Source organism: Aythya ferina, assembly GCF_964211825.1.
Source record: "Aythya ferina genome assembly, chromosome: 2".
Lineage (NCBI taxonomy): Eukaryota > Metazoa > Chordata > Aves > Anseriformes > Anatidae > Aythya > Aythya ferina.
In genome coordinates, this window is record NC_140297.1 from 84,127,597 (window position 1) to 84,136,041 (window position 8,445).

Genomic DNA, 8,445 nt, shown 5'->3' on the forward strand with positions numbered 1-8,445 from the left:
TTGACCTTTTAAGAAAATGGCTCAATATTCATTCTCTCGTGACAGAGAGTAAGAAATGGGGAAATGATATTGAATTAATCTTATTACAGGTTGGATACTAGACTTTTCATTCTTATTACCTGATGTTTCCAGCTCTTTGTATTTACAGAGATTTTATTCATGTTAATTTAGCTTATATGAAGAAGAAACTGAGCATTTTTATTGTGTTAATACTTTTTTTTTTTTTTTTTTCCTGTAAGACCCTTAACTGTGAATAAAAATTAAGTAATCCTTTGGATGTACAGGTGGTGTCTAATGCCTTAATTCCCAGTGTTCATGATTCTGTTTTCTCGTTAATGTAAAAAATGCTAGATCTCAGCAGGAACGGATTCTCAGTGACAGATTGCATCTGTCCTTCCTGATCATTTGCCAACAAGGTGATACCACTCCTAACAAACAGGTGGGTGTTGCAATTCTTACTGTAGCAATAACTTGTACCTGCTCCTATAATTTTCAGCTTCTTTAATGGTAACAAATGCAGCCACAGTTGTATGATTTTCTTTGATTAAATTAGTATATTATTCTCTGAACCACCCCGGCACTTCCAAGAGTTTGGCAGATTCAACAGAAGAAAAATAATCCAGAAAAGGGCAGAGTCAGTCACTAATCCTCAGGTGTCAAATTTTCTGATCATATCAAATACCAAGCATAAATATTAAAATATGCAGAGTAAGTTATTATCAAGAGCACTTTTTCTATAATGAAATGTTAAATTACCTTCTATACAACACTGAGTATCTTTATGATTCTCCTTAACTCTCTGCTTGTTCCCTAAAGAAACAAGTTTCCTCATGTGTCTGAGTGTCAGAGCTCTTAGACCACTTCTGCCAAGTCAGATAAAAGAATAGCCATTTCCAAATGTTTACTTTATCTGGAAGTAGAAGTTTAAAACTAAAATTTGCAGGTATGCAACTAGAAGAAGCAAAGTAGTACTGGAAAAGCTAGGTCATGGTCAAACTAGAGCATGTGTATATAGAAAACCAGACCTTGGTAATCCCAGAGCTCACAGAATGATGACTAGTTGTGGAATTGCATTGGACCACTTCCTAAGTTTTGCCGCTGAAAAAGTCTTTGAAGAACCTGTATCTTGAGTACTATCTGCCACTTGAGGAATCTTTTTGTTATTTGTTATCATTCACACATCAGGCTTAATTTCTCTCTCCTTCTCATAAAGTCTCCTATCTACTCACATCCATGCCTACATAAATAAATAAATAAATAAATAGTCTCTAGTGTTTGGAAAGCTCCAAGCTTTCCTATAGGAATATTAAAACCAGTCCTTCTTCCTTATAGCATAGAAGGGTAATACAGTTGGTAAAGCTAGACGATACACATTGTTTGGGGGGACTGTAGGGAAAAATTGTCTGTCAGCCTGGAGCTACGATAGTGATTCTGCTAAGGCTTCCCAAGTTGCCTCTCAGTGTTTGAGGAATATCTCTATTTCCCTGCCTCTTGATGAGCAGTTGTTTCTTGGAGTTCTATGCTGAGTGTAAGGATGGCTCCCTTGGGAACCATCAAGTGTTCCTAACCTGTTTATTTCTTGAAATTGGATAATATGCTCTATCAATTTAGACATTCTTGCCTTTTTTAACCAGTTTAAATAAGTTTAAATAACCAGTTTAAATAAACCATAACTGGTTTAAATAAGACAATATGAACTGGCCTGTCTTAATGGAGTCTCTAATAGCTTAACATTAAATCTATGCTCCTGTTTGAATTACCAGCTCCACTTCCTGTAGAGAAAGGGAACACTATTCATCTAGATTAACTGTCAAGGATGGAGGTGAGTGTTGTTCCATATTGCTGCATGTGATTTCACAAGGACTTTTTCTGACTTGTATTTCTTACCTTGTCGCATATTTTCAGTAAGACCTATTTTCTTTTAGTGTCTGTATAAATTTGCATGCAACTAATATAAAAAATTTCCACAGGTAAGCCTTCAGTAACCAGCTTTGGCATTGCTGTCCGAATAATTTCTAACTGTCACACTGCTTTCTCATCATGTCTTTGTTGTTATTGCTATGTGTTTTTCTGAAAAGCAATAAATCTAATCTAGAAGTGACATTCTTCTCTGCATGATGGAGAGAGAAATAACTTTTGGGTATTTTTTTTTCTTTCATTAATAAGACAGTTTGCACTTCTATAATTTGCTTAAACAAATGAAAGAAATGTTAAGCAGTGAGTAACAGAGTAGTAGGTTCCCTAGGGAAGGTTTCCCTTCAACCTTCCTGAGTAAGAGAGAGGAAAAAAGTCCTTCATGTATGAATAGTATTCGGATGAAACACTATAATATTCCAGTCCATTTCACTTCATTGTGTGATGGTGACAAATACCCAAGCATAAAACTTGAAAAGATTAGTTTTCCTTCTGAAATTGGATTACACACAGTTCTTGAGTATATGAATGCATACGCAGGGAAGAAAAAAAAAAAAATGGGGGTTGATTTAAGGACTCAGTATTCATTTGTTTTGCCTGGGTTCAAGTGTTCAGAACCATCATTATCTTATCTACCAGCTTTCCACCTGTTGACAGCTGGCCTACCCAGAACTGTAAGGAAAAATATGGTAAAATCCTCCATGTGTATTTTAAATAAATAACTTGGATTTTTTTTTTTCCCAACAGTGTGTCTCTTCCTCACAATTCCATCAGTGGATAGCGTATATTAAGCATATATGTTTGACCCAATACTTAAAACTAAATGTCCTTTAGTTTCAGAGTTAGAGATGAGAATAATTAAGTCATATAAAAAAAAATTTTGAAATGCTAGATTTTTAGTGTTCACTTTAAGCCTAAATAAGATTAGATTTTATGATCGTGTAAGCATGACCATTTAAACTGACATTTCCAAAGGTGATTGCAGTTAATACACTGAGAACAAATTTCTTAAATAGGTACAGTAGATGGATTTTATTTATTTTCTTTCCTCTGTAGCAGAGATATCTAAGGACACATGCTCTGCCTGCTCTGAATGCCATCAAAATTTCCAGTTTACAGAAGAGCATGCAAGCATGTTATTATAACATAGTGATTTAATAATTGCCAGCTGACTAGTGGTAACTTGATTAGTGTTTCAATTCTAAATGAAGAAAAAAGAGCATTAACTTGAAAGGTTTTGTTAAGTGCATTGTTAATTTCCATAGACCAGCATTGCTATGCTTTCATTGGAGGAGATGGAAGGAGGTCCCATTCAGTACTGACTGCTGAAAGTTCTGAAAAATTGCAAACATAGATATTTTAGGGGTTTATTGGTTTAAAATAAAAATTTTTAACACAAAGTCAAATATTTTGATGCAGTAACTGTCTGGAGGCTATGTGTCACAAATGTTAATCACTTACACCTAAACAGTTTCATGAACCATTAGAAAACCACTGTGCCATTATAAGTAGAATGTTAAAGGCTTATGTGCAGGAGAAAGGTTTTGTTTTGTTTTGTTTTGTTTTCCTGTAAAATTACCTAACAATTATTCTTGGTTCTCTTCAAACTGCTGTTTGTGAAACAAGGCATTAACATGTAAAGGAACTATAAACTTATCATAGAAACACAGAATGGCTCAGATTGGAAGGGACCTTAAAGGTCATCTAGTTTCAATTCCCCTGCCATGGGCAGGGATGCCACCCACTAGATAGCCAGATATTTTTAAAGGGTTTGAAACTAAGCACTATGAGTATGCACTACAGAAAAGTGTTTGCTTTTGGAAGTTAACTCTAATGCATATTGCTGTCAGGAGTTCATCCTTTGTATGTTGACTGTAATTGCATTTGTTTAAGGCTCTCTTAGCTTAATTTTTACTGACGCTTGTGTGATTCAAACTTCATTAAAAGAAAGGAAAGCAGAAGTTCCACTGGATGGCAAAAGTGACTGTAATTCAGAAAGAAAGCATTATTTTTAAAATAAATTCCTGAAGGGAAGGAATTACATAGAATACACTGAAGTAATTTTTCAGTAATAAATCCCATCACACATGATAGAGTGCTGTCCTTGGTAATGGCAAATTCAGTGTTTCTGCTTCCTTATTTATTCAGACAGTATTAGCTGAACATTATTAATGTTCTATGCTAGTTAAATGAAAGCATTTCTGTTGTAGAAAAGGTTAAAAGGTTGAAGTCTAAGGAAGTGGAAAACAGTGACTGGAACATTCCCGTCATCATGCCTTCCTGTTTAGAAGTATTCAAGGAAGACATTTTTTGTTTGCTTATTTCTTTGTTTGAAGTTTGATGGTTTATTTTAAAAAAATATAGTGTGGTTTGGCCCAGTAGGCAGCTAAGCACCACAAAGATGTTTGCTCACTCCCCTTGCCCTTGCCCTTGCCCTTGCCCTTGCCCTTGCCCTTGCCCTTGCCCTTGCCCTTGCCCTTGCCCTTGCCCTTCCCTACCCCTGTCCCCCCAGAGTTGGATGGGGAAGAGAATCAGGAAAAAAAAAAAAGGTAAAAGCTCATGGGTTGACATAAAGACAGTTCAATAAGACAAAAAAGGGAGGGATAATAATACAAAAGCAATAAAAATACAAAGCAATTTATGTGCAATGCAATTGCTCACCACCTGTTTATTGATGCCCAGCCACACCCCAAGCAGTGGGGGATCGGCTAGGGAGGTCCCTCCCTAGCCAATCCTTTCAGTTGTATTCATATTCATGACACCAAAGGGATATCCCTTTGGCCAGTTTGGGTCAGCTGTCCTGGTTCTGTCCCATCCCAGCTTTTGGTGCAACCACAGCTTCCTTGCTGACAGGACTGTAAGAGAAGTTGAAAAATCCTTAACTTTGTTTAAGCGCTGCTCAGCAACAACTAAAACATTGGTTTTAGCATTATTCTCATCCTAAATCGAAAACACAGCACCATACCAGTGGAAGAACACTAACACTATCCTAGCTGAAACTAGGATATATACCAAGTTAAAAAAATGGGAATAATCCTTCCACTGCCTCAGCTTCTTACCACAGTGCTGTGAATGGTTGGACAGGGCAGGGCTAGGAGGAGACTGCAAACAGAATTCTTTGGCTTTGGTAGGATGTTGACAGATGGGGCTACAAACAAAAGAAAAGGGGGATATGTGATACCACACACACAATACCAAATATGAGCTTTCCATGTCACAGAAGTCCCCTTCATTCATCAAGAAGATTCACATCTGCAGACAAAGAATGAAGCAACCTCCTGTCTGAGAGTGTCCTGGAGTATGAGGCAAACTCCAGTCATCCCACTGCTACCCAGAGATGTGTGAATAGGTTTATGGTGGAGAACTTCCCAGCACTCAGCAGTAATATTGCTATACTCATCTGCTGTCTTTGCCTCATCTTGGATTTCATCTGATAAACTTCTCTGAGCATGCAGCAATGGGCGGGAGGGAGGGATGAGCAAAAACATTCCCTGCTGATATCTCCCTTCCACTGCTGCTGGACAGCAACCTCTGCTACGAGATGTTGAGCTCTCAAGGTTTATTTGTATTATTCTGGTATTTCTTAACAAATATGAAAAGGACAAATGAGATTAAGAATTTATCCAAAGAAGGTATCCTGAGGGGTGCTGTATTCTCTAACTTCATAACTAAGTCCCTTTACATTTTAAAATTAATGGAATATACTAACTGTGTTAGCTAGAGTAAAATATATTAAATACTTCTTTTGTTATGTTATTTTGTTAGGATTGTATTCAGTAAGGATTTTTTTTTGTTTGTTTTTAAGGCTAAATTTGAAGAGAACTTTTGGCCATGTTCACTTTTGAAAATTATGGGCAATATAAGATGAATTCTTATAAAAAGAATCCTTCCAGATACTTACTTCACATACTTACAGATACTCACTGTAAGTCAGGTTTCAAGGAAATATTGAGAGAGCCATTTCAAATAATGTCTTTTGTATTTCTATTCTGACATTTTATCAGTATTTCATATTTTCCTTTTTCCTATGTTAATCTATTTTACATTAAATATGGGATGTATATGAGAACCCCCTTGAGTTTTTCTACTTGCTTACAAACTGAGAAAGTGAAATGTCACTGCTTTGTCAAGTACAGGTGAATGAAAATACAGGTCAGGAGCTATTTTCAGATAGTGGGATAGTGGGAGCAAAGACTAGCAGGGTATATATTTCCAAGATGGGGAACCGGGGGGGAGGGGGAGGGGGCAGAATAAGGAGTGAACTTGCTATTAAAATCATGGAATCCTCATTTAAAATGCTTACATTAACAATTTATTTCAACTCACTGTACATGAGGGTCCTTTACTATCTTCTTTTATAGCTGAGGAAATGATCACAAAGCTTTACAGAACCAAGTTTTGAATTTTGAACATATAAGTATGGAATCTTAAACATGTGGCTTGACAGAAAGAGCTTGTAAAATTCTTAATGATCTTTTCTGGTATCATTAAAACACTAATTTGGGATTATTTTTTTTTCCTGTGCATAATTTCACATAGCCAAGACTGAAGGGGGGAGTGAGGGGAAGAGGGGGAGGGAAACAAGAAACCTTGATCTGACTGTCTTTTCTTCCTATACTAAATTGTAAACTCCTGAAGTGCAATTGTCAACCTTTATCCCAAATCACAGTTAAATTTTATCCATATGATTAACACATAGGAAGTGCTTAAGCAAATGGTGCCAAACAGATACCTTGTATACCCTTCCTAGGTGAATCTGCTGGTGCTGACATTTTTATTTTTTTTTTATAGTATTAACAAAAGTAATTTATTAAACATTCTTTAACTGGTTTATGTTAAGTAAACTTTAACTAGCTTCGGTACTGATTCCATGTGAAAATAATAATAAAATGAAAATCAGAAGGTTGTCTAAGTTGTGCTAAATCACCTGAGCTTTTCTGGGATAGTAATTCAACAGATCTGAGATTTTTAGTCTTGGGTGCCCTGTATTTTAGAAACACTAAAAAATAACTTTCACTGTGTAATTAAAATTCTAAAAGAATTTCTCTCAGTGTTATTTCTTTCAGTTAGAAAGTCTCTAAATACTGCCTTGTGAAGAGGTCTGTTTTTGTTAATAGATACAGACAAATGGAACAAAAATGAATTGATGTCTTTCAAGTTAGACGAAATTAACATTAACTGATGAAGAAACTAAATCACTAATAAATTCAGTGAATTTGCCCCAATTAACACTTTTCAAACTGACCCCCAAATTAACACAAATTACTACAATAAAGTTATTTGCTGAAGATCCTAATGTAAGAGAATTAAAGTTGGTCATGTTGAGTTTGGAGATATCCGGGTGCTGCTGGAATTTCCTAATGACCAATAATAAAATTCTAGCTACATTTTTCTCTGATGATAAGTTGCAATGTCCTTTTGAAAGGCCATCTTGAATATCTGCATCCTGGTGCTCAGCTGTGATTTAATATAAAGCCATGTTTTGTTGTGAATCATAGAAACAGCGGGCATGATTCTGTCAGGAGATGACAAAGCTTTTCATTGTAAAGTTTTTGGTTTAAATGTTAATTCCTGTAGGTATTCCTCTCTGTGTAGCAAGTCCCATGCTGATTCCCATTAATCCATAGCTTACAGAAGCATAACGAAGTTGAAAGATGCTTTCAAGGTCTTTTAAAGTATAAGGTAGTCTGTCTAAGGTACTCTTGAATACAGTCTGAGTAAAAACAGTTGAGGTACTTCAGGTTTGAGGCTGCGCATTTGAAAGATATATGATTTTGTAGCATGCTTTTGTCATGAGCATAAGCACATCCCTGAATAAATAAAATCAGCATAGAAAAATAAGTTTATGTTCAGTGAGTGTGTATTATCTGTGGTGTGGCATGAAACAACATTGTTCTGGGAAATGAAACAGCATGCATGACAAATCTAAAGGACGAAGAGATAATCAATTGGACCAAGTTCAGGACTACAAGGAAAGCAACCACCAGCTAAACTGAAGTCCATGAATATACATGCAAAGATGTGCTGTGATGCATTCCCAGTCCTTCTCCCAACATGCTCAGAGAAGAAAAGCAAGTAGGAGAGCAGAAACTGGCAGAGCATTTATTTTTTCCTTTGTTGTGCCTCTGAAAGCCATATCAGACAGAATACCCCCTTTACTCTTAAGGCTGGATAAAAACAAGAGGCATTAGGCTGTCTTCCTTGGACTGAGCAAATAGAAAACAGAATGGAAAAGGAATACACTCTATTGGTGACTGCAGATATAGTTCAGACTTTGCCTCTACATTAATGACATTTTTGCTCCACCTACTGGTAGGAAGATTTGGAACCTTATTTGGAGCCTTGCTGTCGGGCACTTGCATTTCTTTCTGTAGCCAGTCCTCTTGTTCCAATTAGGAGATTAAATTTCCCTTTGCAGAAAGAGAGAAAAAAGTAAAATAAAATGTTCGTACCTGTTTCTAAAATTTGGAAGTGAGAGGACAATTATAATTTTAAAGGGGAAAGAATCATCATGGCTCAAAATGTAAAAAC

At 36.2% G+C, this 8,445-nt stretch overlaps 1 long non-coding RNA gene across 1 annotated transcript; it reads left to right on the forward strand.

Moving 5' to 3' along the window:
• Window positions 1-351: 351 nt before the first annotated feature.
• On the forward strand, window positions 352-5,244 carry LOC311432025. Its single transcript, XR_014689785.1, has 3 exons — window positions 352-439; window positions 1,764-1,822; window positions 5,135-5,244. It is a non-coding gene; the product is annotated as an uncharacterized lncRNA (long non-coding RNA).
• Window positions 5,245-8,445: the final 3,201 nt, after the last annotated feature.